We start from the raw sequence: 12,401 nt of genomic DNA, 5'->3' as shown, positions 1-12,401 counted from the left end.
ATCTGCGCACCCCTTTAGGCTCATGTCCCCTTCCTCAAGGCAGACATTCATGCTCCCTCGGTGGCGAATGTGGCCACCACTTCAGCCCTACGCCCCTTTCTGTCTCTTCCACAACACCCGCTGCCTGATCTTCCTTGAATCTTGAATTCACTAGGTAGTCTCAGGGTGCCCTCGAACTCATGGCAATCCTCCTCCCTGTGCCTCCTGAGAACTGAGATTAAAGGCGTGCGCCACCACTCCAGGCCTTTCTGCCTTCTTTTTTTTTTTTTTTTTTTTTTTTTGACTTTTCGAGGTAGGGTCTCACTCTAGCCTAGGCTGACCTGGAATTCACTATGGAGTCTCAGGGTGGCCTCGAACTCTCGGCGATCCTCCTACCTCTGCCTCCCGAGTGCTGGAATTAAATGGAATTAAAGGCGTGCGCCACCACGCCAGGCTTGCCTTTTTTTTTTTTTTTTTTTTTTGGTAAGGCGTTTATTACCTGGTGTGGCCTAAACATCTGTCTTCTGGTGCACTCCACCATACTCCTGCTTAGACGGGGATAATGTTCAAGGTGTTCTCTGAACTTGACATAGTCACTCTTCTACCTAGGTTTGCTCAGTACCTGCTGGTGAGGTTTTCGGGGAGCTTCAAAATAGCACCCAGGTGCCTTGTGCAAGTACAGAATCCAGGGCGTTAGCCGCAGGGCCCACGCTGATGGAGAACCGAGTCAACTGTGTTTCCCATGACTCTGCCTCATGGCTTTGCCCTTAGAGCCTAGGACTGTGCGTGGTACCCAACGTGCCCCAGTCACAGGCAGAGGCAAACCACACAGCGCTGTTCCCTGTACTTGAGTGCCTCGTTCTGGAAGCTCAGCCCTGCCCCCTTGGTAAGGTAATGAGATGAGTAGACCGGAGAGGGCCTTCTCCACTATTCTCCTTTATGCCAGCATTGAGGAAGGGAGCTGCTCTGTGTGAAGTTTGCTTCTGCCCCTCTCCGCCGTCGCTCCTAACACTGTGCGCCCCTCAAAGCTGCCCTTGCTCCCCTCTTCCGTCCATAATTAGAATTTTAAAACGTTTTCAGATTCCAAGATTAGTGACATTGCACCTTTAGCCCCTTCCTTGACAGCTTATCATAGTAGAAAGTATATGAGGTTTAAGGTCAAACTAACACTGCCCCCCCCACAACACCCCTCTCTGTTGTTTCTTTTTATATTTTATTTATTTATGTGTGTGTGAGAGAGAATGGGCATGCCAGGACCTCCAGCCACTGCAAACAAACTCCAGATGCGTGTGCCCCCGTGTGCATCTGGCTTACATGGGTCCTGGAGAATCGAACCGGGAGCCTTTGGCTTTGCAGGCAGATGCCTTAACCGCTAAGTCATCTCTCCAGCCCGTTTTTTTTTTTTTTTTTTTTTTGAGACATGTAGCCCAGGCTGACCTAGAACATACTGTGTAGCTGAGGAAGACCTTGAACTCATGATGCCCCTGCCTCCACTTCCCAAGTACTGGGAGCACGGGCCTGCCCTGATAGCCGCTAACCTCTGCTCTCTGGGAACCTAGGTTCCTCTATCTGTACAGAGGGCAATGATCATGTCTTTAAGGGCTTGAGACATTTAAAGAGATGCGTTATAAAATGTGCCTGCCTGATAGATAGCAGGCTTCTATAAAAGGCAGCCACTATTGCTTATCGATCTGCTTTGCATCTGAGTCACCGCTGGGAATATGTCCCAGGTACTCCGATAGCATCAGCAAGCTTTATTTTAGTTAACTGTCGCAACAAACCGAAAGATAGTATTGTATGGTTTCCTTCTTCTAATAAGCAAATATTTTCCCCAAGGTTACACAACTGGTAATATCGCTTTACATCTTGGCATTTTATAGCACACCGTTGCACTGCGTTTTTAACACTTGTGCACGTGATTGCTTTTGACTCAGAGGACGGTTAACTCTGCGACAAGCAAACAGAAACAGCGAAGTGAACAGCAGAGGGGTGGTGACTCCAGCGCCAGTGAGGGTTGCTTTTGGCTGCGGATAACAGAGAAGCTGACTTAGATGCAGAGAGGAGCGGTTAACTGGAACCGGTGGACCCATCTAGCCAAGAAGTCCAGGGGTCTTCACCCGAGAGTTCAAATAAGGTCGTCAAATGTCAATGTCTTCTATCTCTTTGTTCTACCTTCAGCAGTCACTCTGGGCTCAAGGTATCTCCTGGCAACTCCAGTTTATGCTGTTAAGATGGTAAACTGACCGTAGCATTGGCCATGTGGGTAGCCTCTTTTTTGGGGGGGGTATTACAAAAGTCCTAAGATAAGCTTTATAAAATCCAAGTTGAGTTTCTTTGTTCTTTACTTTCTATTTTGACTTTGTTATTATTATTGTTATTATTATTTTCAAGGTAGGGTCTCACTCTATCCCAGGCTGGCCTGAAATTCACTATGTCGTCTCAAGGTGGCCTTGAACTTAACGGAGATCCTCCTACCTCTGCCTCCTGAGTGCTGGGATTAAAGGGGTGCGCCATCACGTCCGGCTCTTGACTTAATTATTTTTAAGACGGAATCACACTGTATTGCACAAGCTGATCTCAAAGTTGCAGTCCTCCTGCCTCAGCGTCCCTAGTGCTGGGGTTACATGTGTGTATCACCATGCCCAGTCCCAGAGTGAGCTTCTTGATATCTCCAAATTGATCACTGTGACTGGCCAAACTGCCTGAAACCATCCAAAGGATCAGACTGATGCTGACAAGAGAAACAGAGAATAGAGGCTCAGAGCTGACAGGCAATGTCTGTGACAGTGGTGAGCCCATAACTCACATAGTGAAATCTGCCATCCATGAGGGGACAGTTTCCAAAAATCATGGAAAAGAAATGTTAGGGTCCTGGGGAGATGGCTCAGGGGTTAAAGGTGTTTGCTTGCAAAGCCTACTGGCCTGAGGCTCAATTCCTTACTCACCCATGTAAAGCCAAATGCAAAAAAGTGGTCCAAGGATCTTACATTTGATTGCAGTGGCAACATATGCACACACACACACACACACACACACACACGCAAAATAAAAAAAAATTAAAAGAATACTACAACTCCTTTTAATTTATTACATATGTGAAAATAGAAATTGGAGCTGAAGAGATGGCTTAGTGGTTAAGGCACTTGCCTGCATAGCCTAAGGACCCAGGTTCGATTCTCCAGGTCCCACATACGCCAGATACACAAGGTGGTGTATAACATCTAGAGTTCATTTGGAGTAGCTAGAGGCCCTGGTGCACCCAGTTTCTATCTCTCTCACTGTCTCAAATAAAAATAAAATTGGGCTGGAGAGAGGGCTTAGCGGTTAAGCGCTTACCTGTGAAGCCTAAGGACCCCAGTTCGAGGCTCAGTTCCCCAGGACCCACATTAGCCAGATGCACAAGGGGGCGCACGCGTCTGGAGTTCGTTTGCAGAGGCTGGAAGCCCTGGCGCACCCATTCTCTCTCTCTCCCTCTATCTGTCTTTCTCTCTGTGTCTGTCACTCTCAAATAAATAAATTTTAAAAAAAAATTAAAAAAAATAAAATTTAAAAAACTAATTTTTTTTAAAAAATAGAAGTTGGGGCCAGGGACCTGGCTCAAAAGGTACAAGAAGCACGGGGCCCTGAGAGGGCCTGAGACCCCCCTTGAACTTGATTCCCCAGGTGTGGCAGTTTGAATGGGATAGCATAAGTGTATGGCCCCAGAGGCCCTGGTATTTTATGACAATTAAACTTGTCACTTGCAGCTCCAGGCACCTGGCTGAAGGAGGTGTCACTAGGGGCAGATCCTAGGGTCCAGCCCTAAGGTATGTCTGGGGAGTGGGTCTGATTCCCACCCAAAGGTGAGAGCTATCTGAGCTCTGGCAGATCCTGCTTGCTGCTTGCTGGTGTGTCCTGGCTGCGGTTCTTTGTCTCTGCGTGGGTCTCTGGAAGGAAACAGCTTCTCCCCCCATTGATGGAGTTTCCCCTGGATTTGTACGCTGAGATGAAGCCACCCCTCCCATGACCCGTGTGGGCTTGGATGCTCACCCCCCCCCCCCGCAACGCGGAGCTGACTGCAACACCAGGACGCAGGTGAGCAGCTGAGTGTGGCAGGTCTGTGACCCTAGTCCTGTGGTGAGCAGAGACCAGAGCTTCTGAAAACTGCAGCTCAGTGTTCAGAGGAAGAGAGCCTGTCTCATTGAAATGTCCCCATAAGCGATAAGGAAGAACACTTGGTGTCATCCTTTGGCCCCCAGGTGCTGCAAGCATACCTACACAAAACATGCTTCACACACACACACACACACACACACACACACACACACACACAAACACTAGCAAAAATATATATATAGAAACTGCTGGGCGTGGTGGCGCACGCCTTTAATCCCAGCACTCAGGAGGCAGAGGTAGGAGGATTGCCGTGAGTTCGAGGCCACCCTGAGACTCCTAGTGAATTCCAGGTCAGCCTGGGCTAGAGTGAGACCCTACCTTGACAAAAAGAGTCATGAGTTAAACCCTATAGGACAATGCTATGAGGGAAGAATGGGTGTTCTTCCACAGCAAGGGACTAACAGAAGCTGATTCCTTTTACCAGACCATGATGTACTGCAGTGTGCCCACTTAAGTGGATTTACATATGATAGTGTCTACTTTTAACTAAAGTACATTGAAGCCATTTCATCTAGAACAGCACCAATTTAGGGTAAAGCTTTTTCCTACTGCTAAGAAAAGGGTAAAGCTGATGTTTCCTACTTCTGAAAAGAGTTTACTGTTTGCCACAGCAACACAGTGAAAGCCATGGAAATCAGATCTGTGGGCTGGAGAGGTGGCTTAGCGGTTAAGCGCTTTCCTGTGAAGCCTAAGGACCCCGGTTCGAGGCTCGATTCCCCAGATCCACGCGAGCCAGATGCACAAGGGGGCGCACGCGTCTGGAGTTCGTTTGCAGAGGCTGGAAGCCCTGTTGCGCCCATTCTCCCTCTTTCTCTCTCTCTTTGTCTGTTACTCTCAAATAAATACATAAAAATAAACAAAAAAATTAAATAAAAAATAAATAAATAAGAAAATCAGATATCTGATGATAAGTCAATCAAAAATCCAAAGGGAGGGCTGGAGGGATGGCTCAGTGGTTAAGGCGCTTGTCTGCAAAGCCTCACAACCTGAGTTCAGTTCCCCAGTACCTGCGTCAAGCCAGATGCACAAAGTGGCACATTGTATCTGGAGTTCATTTTGCAATGGCTAGAGGCCCTGGCATGCCTATTCTCTCTCTCTCTCTCTGGATGTATCTGTCTCTCTTTGCTTGCAAATAAATAAATAAATAAAACAATTCAAAAGTAACAAGAATGCGATTTGAAAAATGAATTCAGGGACTGGGGTGGGAGTTAGGGAAGACACAGAGCTTGCCTCACTTTGCCTGCTGGTGAGCTGGAGGCCAGCACTGCAAAACACAATCAGCTCACCCCTCCAACACCCCACAAAATCAGACTGATCACTCCTAGTGGTATCCTCGGCAAAATGCCTATTAAAAAGGTATTTTTATTTATTATTATTATTTTGGTTTTTCGAGGTAGGGTCTCACTCTAGCCCAGGCTGACCTGGAATTCACTATGGAGTTTCATGGTGGCCTTGAACTCACGGCGATCCTCCTACCTCTGCCTCCTGAGTGCTGGGATTAAAGGCGTGCGCCACCACGCCCGGCTTTTATTTATTTATTTGAGAGCCAAAGAGAAAGAAAGAGGCTGACAGAAAGAGAGAGAGAAGGGGCATGCCAGTGCCTCTAGCTACTGCAAAGGAACTCTAGGCTCATGCGCCACCTTGTGCACCCGCCTTAACGTGGGTCCTGGGGAATTGAACCTTGGTCATTGGGCTTCACAGGCCAGCACCTTACCGCTAAGCCACCTCTCCAGCTCTAAAAGCATTTGCAATTGCTTATTGTGTGTGCATGTGAGCCCACCAGGGTCTTTTGCCACCAGGGAAAAAAAATGATACCAGGTACTTGCACCACCAGGGGCTATTTCTGGCTTTACATAGGTTTTGGGAAACTGTATCTGGGCTGACAGGCTTTATAAGCAAGCACCTTTAATTGCAGAACATCTCTCAGCTCGGAATGGACTTAAAATAATTTATTTTCACCAGGCATGGTAGTGAACATCTTTAATCCCAGCACTCAGGAGTCAGAGGTAGGAGGATCGCCATGAGTTCAAGGCCATCCTGAGACTCTGTGGTGAATTCCAGGTTAGCCTAGGCAAGAGTGAGACCCTGCCTTGAAAACCAAAATACATGTATATATATATATATATATTTTTTTTTTCCCCCCCAATGTCTGTGTGTGTTGTGTATGCCAGAGCCTATTGCAACTGCAAACCAAAGGACACTAGATGCTTGCACCACCTTTTGTGGCTGGCTTACATGGGTGGCTGGGGAATTGAACCCAGGCCAGCAGGCTTTGCAAGTAAATGTCCTTAGTTGCTCAACTCTCTTCCTAGTTCCGGTGGTATCCTCATCTGAAGTGCGTTTTGACATATTGGTTAAAACTATATTGAGCTGAGCGTGGTGGTACACACCTTTAGTTTCAGCTCTTGGCAGGCAGAGGTAGGAGGATTGCTGTGAGTTCAAGTCTACCCTGAGACCACATAGTGAATTTCAAGGCCAAGAGCCTACCTCAAAAAACCAAAAAAAACCCGTTGAATCAGTGTGATCTTCAGGATCTAGGTATCTAGCATACAAAGACAAGCCTATCCTTTCTAAAGTTATGTTTAAAAACATGCAATGTTCAATTTCATACTTTAGAATATTTCACTCAAGTCTTCAGAGACTTTCGTTCAGGTTTCTTACAAAGTACCTACCTTTGTGGAAAATAATTGTCTTCCTGCTTTATTCAACAAGAGTAGAAAAAAACAAAAAAGGAAAAAGAGCCAGGCATGGTGGCACATGCCTTTAATCCCAACACTTGTGAAGTAGAGGTAGGAGGATCACTGTGAGTTCAACGCCAGCCTAGGACTACAGAGTGAGTTCCAGGTCAGCCTGGGCTAGAGTGAGACCCTACCTCAGAACCCCTCCCACAAAAAAAAAAAAAGAAGAAAAGGAGGAAGAGAAAAAGTTCAAAGAACAACTTTAAGACAAGATAAATACTTTGTCAGTTCACCCTTGGGATTATTGGTCTTCCATACCTTTGGGTCATTACAAATAGGAAATATTCAGAAAAAAATTGCACTTTTCTTCCTGTTCTCTGAACAATGCTACATAACAGCTACATATAGCATTTACATTTCATCGGTCATTGTAAGTAATGTAGGTACGATTTAAGCTAGTCCATGGGAAGATACACACTAGGATATAGGTAAACGCTGCATATAATGCATAAATACTGATTATTCTTGGATACTGGTACCATAGGAGTCAGCCTGGAAACACAGGGATGACAGTGTAGATATGCATATATGCAGAAAAGAAACAAACTCCAAATATTAAGGCAGATGACACCTTGTGGGAAACGCGGTGTGCAGTGAATAAAAATAATAGCTCTGTCTCAAATGTTCCTTAGGTTATTACAGGGTTGCCCCACTCAGTTTCTATAATGAAATACACAAAGAATTGTTTTTATGTGAGGAGCTGAGAAAAGCTATACCCGGAGAGATACATCGTTAATATGACATTGCATCTGTAATGAAAACAATCTTTTCTGAAGGAGATGTGAGAACGAAAATCAAGGAGTGGTTTGCTGTGAATGGGGTGGGGGGGGACGGGTTCTGGGCCCACAGGCAGGCTCAGATGTGAAGATTTCAGGGCAACTTTTGTAGCAGAGCCCCTAAAGCAGAGCTCTGGAGCTGCATAGCGTGTGACAGAAAGTCCCTGGGAGGATTAATTTGACAAATGTTATGCACTAAATATGGTAGGGTATTTGTAATATTTAGTAATGACATAAGAAGCGACTCTGAGAATATTTGGTCTCCACTGAGGCTCACAGATGATCTAGGAACAGGGGCCCTAGATGTTGTTAAACTTGAAAATATGCATCTTTTTTTAACGTAAAGATAGCTGTTCCCAATTACTTGTCCTGTAACAACAAGAAGAATGCTACCAATTAGGTTAGAATAAGTCCGCACACAATTGATCACCTCAAAGCAGAAAGTGATGCTAATAAGAAAGTGTAGCTGGGCATGGTGGTGCACATCTTTAATCCCAGCACTCGGGAAGCAGAGGTAGGAGGATTGCCATGAGTTCAAGGCCACCCTGAGATGACAGAGTTAATTCCAGGACCAGAGTGAGACCCTACCTCGAAAAACCAAAAAAAAAAGAAAGAAAGGATAGAGCGGGGCTGGAGAGATGGCTTAGCGGTTAAGGTGTTTGCCTGAAAAGTCAAAGGAACCAGGTTCGAGTCCCCAGGACCCATGTAAGCCAGATGCACAAGGCGCATACATCTGCAGTTAGTTTGCAGCGGCTGGAGACCCTGGTGCACCCATTCTCCCACCCCCATCCACCTTGCTTATTTCTCTCTCTGTCATATAAAGAAAGAAAAATAATGTTTTATGTTTGTTTGGTTGTTTTTCAAGGTAGGGTTTCACTCTAGTCCAGACTGACCTGGAATTCATTATGTAGTCTCAGGGTAGCCTTGAACTCACGGTTCTCATCTACTGCTGCTTCCCAAGTTCTGGGATTAAAGACGTGCACCACCACACCCGGCTAAGAAAATATATTTTTTTAAGTATAGAGCAATTGCTGTTTGAAAAAAATGTTCTCTTGGGGCTGGAGAGATGGCTTAGCGGTTAAGCGCTTGCCTGTGAAGCCTAAGGACCCCGGTTCGAGGCTCGGTTCCCCAGGTCCCACGTTAGCCAGATGCACAAGGGGGCGCACGCATCTGGAGTTCGTTTGCAGAGGCTGGAAGCCCTGGCGCGCCCATTCTCTCTCTCTCCCTCTATTTGTCTTTCTCTCTGTGTCTGTCGCTCTCAAATAAATAAATTAAAAAAAAAATTTAAAAAAAAATGTGCTCTGGAGAACACATTTTGAAATTGGATACTCAGACAGGATTTATAATGGGCAATTTTGTTCAAAATAAAGAAAATGTGGTTCATAAGACTTTCAAAGATGCACATTGTCATCTTTAAAAACCTGCCAACTAGGGTTGGAGGGATGGCTTAGCAGTTAAGGCATTTTCCTGCAAAGCCAAAGGACCCAGGTTCAATTCCCCAGGACCCATGTTAGCCAGATGCACAAGGGGGCACACGCATCTGGAGTTTGTTTGTCGTGGCTGGAGGCCCTGGTGCGCCCATTCTCTCTCTCTCCCTCCCTCTTCCTCTGTCAAATAAATAAATAAAAATACATATTTTAAATCCTGCCAACTAAAATCCTGCCAGCCGGGTGGGGTTGCGCATGCCTTCAATCCCAGCACTCAGGAGGCAAAGGTAGGAAGATTCTTGTGAGTTCAAAGCCACTCTAAGACTATACAGTGAGCTCCAGGTCAGCCTGGGCTAGAGCGAGACCTTACCTAGCAAAACAAAACAAAACATATTAAAGAATAAAGTCCTACCAGTGATTTATGAATTTACCAGTAAAATATAGAAGTGTACATTTACTTATCTATGTAAGGGATGTGCATGCGGAGTTCAGAGGACAACATTGTGGAGGTGTCTCTGCTCTGCGTTCTTTGAGATTTTTGTTTTTTTTGCTGCTGCTACAAACAAACTACCAGACTGCAAGGGAAGGTCAGATTGGCTGGCTGGTAGGCTTCAGATTCTCCTGGCTCTACTTCCCATTGTCACAGGTGCTTTGGGATAACAGATGCACGCACTACTTTGCAGTGGCTTTATTTATGTGAGTGCTGGGGGAATTGACACGGGGACAGAAGGCTTTGCAAGCAAGCCCCTTTAACCACTGAACCATCTCATCAGTTCCCCCCAAAATGTAGTTGAAGAATAAGTGATGGAAATTTGCCAGCCAAATTTGAACAAAACCCTTTGCAAGACTGATTTGTAGGAGCGGGGGCGGGGGTGGGGGATGGATGTTTGAATTTGGTTAAGGAACAGTGCACGTCTTCCGTCTACATCCATGTGCACCTGTGAGTGCGTTCATCTTGGGGTAGAGTACTGTGCAGGTGGCTTCAACAATAGCAATGCATTTCTCACAGTTCTGGGCACTAGACACCCCAGAATCCAACAGCGTTGGTTTCTTTCGAAGCCTCGCTCCTTGGTTTACAGATGATCCTGTTTCTTGCTGGTCCTCTTTCCCCGGGTGCCTATTTATCTTCTTATGACGATACCAGTGTTGCTGGAAGATTAGCACTGCCCCTAATGACCTAAGTTAATTTTAATTATTTCTTCAGTGATAGTCATATCGTGAGCTATGGCTTCAAGATACAAATTTTGGGTGGATGTAATTCGATCCATAGCAATGAGTTTGCTCGTCCGACTCTGACAGTTATAAAACCTAATATAGCTGGGCGTATTGGCGCACGTCTTTAATCCCAGAAATTGGAAGGCAGAGGTAGGAGGATCACCATGAGCCCAAGGCCAGTCTGAGACTGTATCATGAATTCCAGGCCGGCCTGAGCTAGAGTGAGACCCTATCTCAGACCCACCTAACCCCCAGAAAAAAACAAATATAAAAATAGATTGGGGGCTGGAGAGATGGCTTAGCGGTTAAGCGCTCGCCTATGAAGCCTATGGACCCCGGTTCGAGGCTTGGTTCCCCAGGTCCCACGTTAGCCAGATGCACAAGGGGGCGCATGCGTCTGGAGTTCGTTTGCAGAGGCTGGAAGCCCTGGCGCGCCCATTCTCTCTCTCTCCCTCTATCTGTCTTTCTCTCTGTGTCTGTTGCTCTCAAATAAATAAATAAAAAATGAACAAAAAAAAAATTAAAAAAAAATAGATTGGGACTGTATAGATGGTTTAGTGGCTAAGACACTTGCCTTAAATGCCAAAGGACCCAGGTTCGATTCCCCAGGACCCACATAAATGAATATTTTCTGAATAAAGTGATGACATCACTCTCACTGAGTTTGTTATTATTTTTCTAATGAATCAAAAATGTAGACTGGAGAGATGGCTCAGCTGTTAAGGTACTTGCCTACTAAGCCTAATGACCCAGGTTTGATCCCCAGAAATTGTGTAAAGCCAGATGCACAGAGTGGCATATGCATCTGGAGTTCATTTTTAGTGGCTGGAGGCCCTGGTGCACCTATTCTCTCTCTACCCCACTTTCTCTCTCCTCTCTTCTCTATGTTTGCAAATAAATAAAATATTTTAAAAAATTTTAAAAAGGTGTTCTAAGTATTAATAAGTAAAGAAGTAGCTGGACTTGAGGTCACAACCATCAACCAAGGACACTTTGTCCTGCAGAGCTATCCGTTCAAATAGACAGAGAAATAAGGACATTCCACAACAAAAGCAGGCTAAAGAAATATTTGAAGACAAAACCAGCTCTACAGAAAATACTTAAAAGGATCCTCCATGCTGAAGAGAAAGAAAAGCACACATATAAGGAACCTGGAAAAAACAAACTATACTCAAACACTAGTTAATACAAGAGAGCAAAGGCAAAACCAGAAGAACTACAAAACAAGAAAAATGGCAAAAATGAATACACCCCTTTCAATACTAACTCTTAATGTCAATGGCCTTGATGCCCCAACTTTAAAAGACACAGGTTTTCAGACTGGGTTAAAAAGCAGGATCCTTCAATTTGTTGCCTCCAAGAAACTCACCTTTCTACAAAGGATAGACACTATTTGTTGCAGTCGGGAGGTTCTCATTGCTGGTAGAAATCACCCAACCAAGAGAAGCTTCTGGGAAAAAGAAGTATATTTTGGCTCACAGGCTCAAGGGAAAGCTCTATGATGGCAGGGGAAATGATGGCATGAGCAGAGGGTGGACATCACCCCCTGGCCAATATCAGGTGGACAACAGCAACAGGAGAGTGTGCCAAACACTGGCAAGGGGAAACTGGCCATAACACCCATAAGCCCGCCCCCAAAAATACACTGCCATGAGGGGGCTTTAATTTCCAATTGCTATCAGCTGGGGAACCTAGCATTCAGAACACCTAAGTTTATGGGGGACACCTGAATCAAACCACCACGTTCCACCCCTGGCCCCCATAAACTGATAACCATACTTGATGTAAAATGCAATGCATTCATCCATCTTTAAGGGTCTCCATAGTTTTTATCAATTCCAATGATGTTCATGCATCCCCATAGTCCACAATCTTTTAACTGAGCAATAATGCCAAAAACAAACTCAAAAAAACAATAATGGCACAGAATAAATATTCATACTACAAAAGATGTCATTGGGCATAGCAAAGAAATATTCAACTAATACTAGAGTTAAAACAATCAGGACAAACATCAAGTTGTGTAGCTTCAAGTCCAACAACTCTAGTTAGTGATGACAAATCTCTAAGTCCAATAATTCTAACCAGCAACAAGTCTCTGGCATTCCAAT

The sequence above is a fragment of the Jaculus jaculus genome, chromosome 4, assembly GCF_020740685.1.
Source record: "Jaculus jaculus isolate mJacJac1 chromosome 4, mJacJac1.mat.Y.cur, whole genome shotgun sequence".
Classification (NCBI taxonomy): domain Eukaryota; kingdom Metazoa; phylum Chordata; class Mammalia; order Rodentia; family Dipodidae; genus Jaculus; species Jaculus jaculus.
This window is presented reverse-complemented; position numbering follows the sequence as displayed.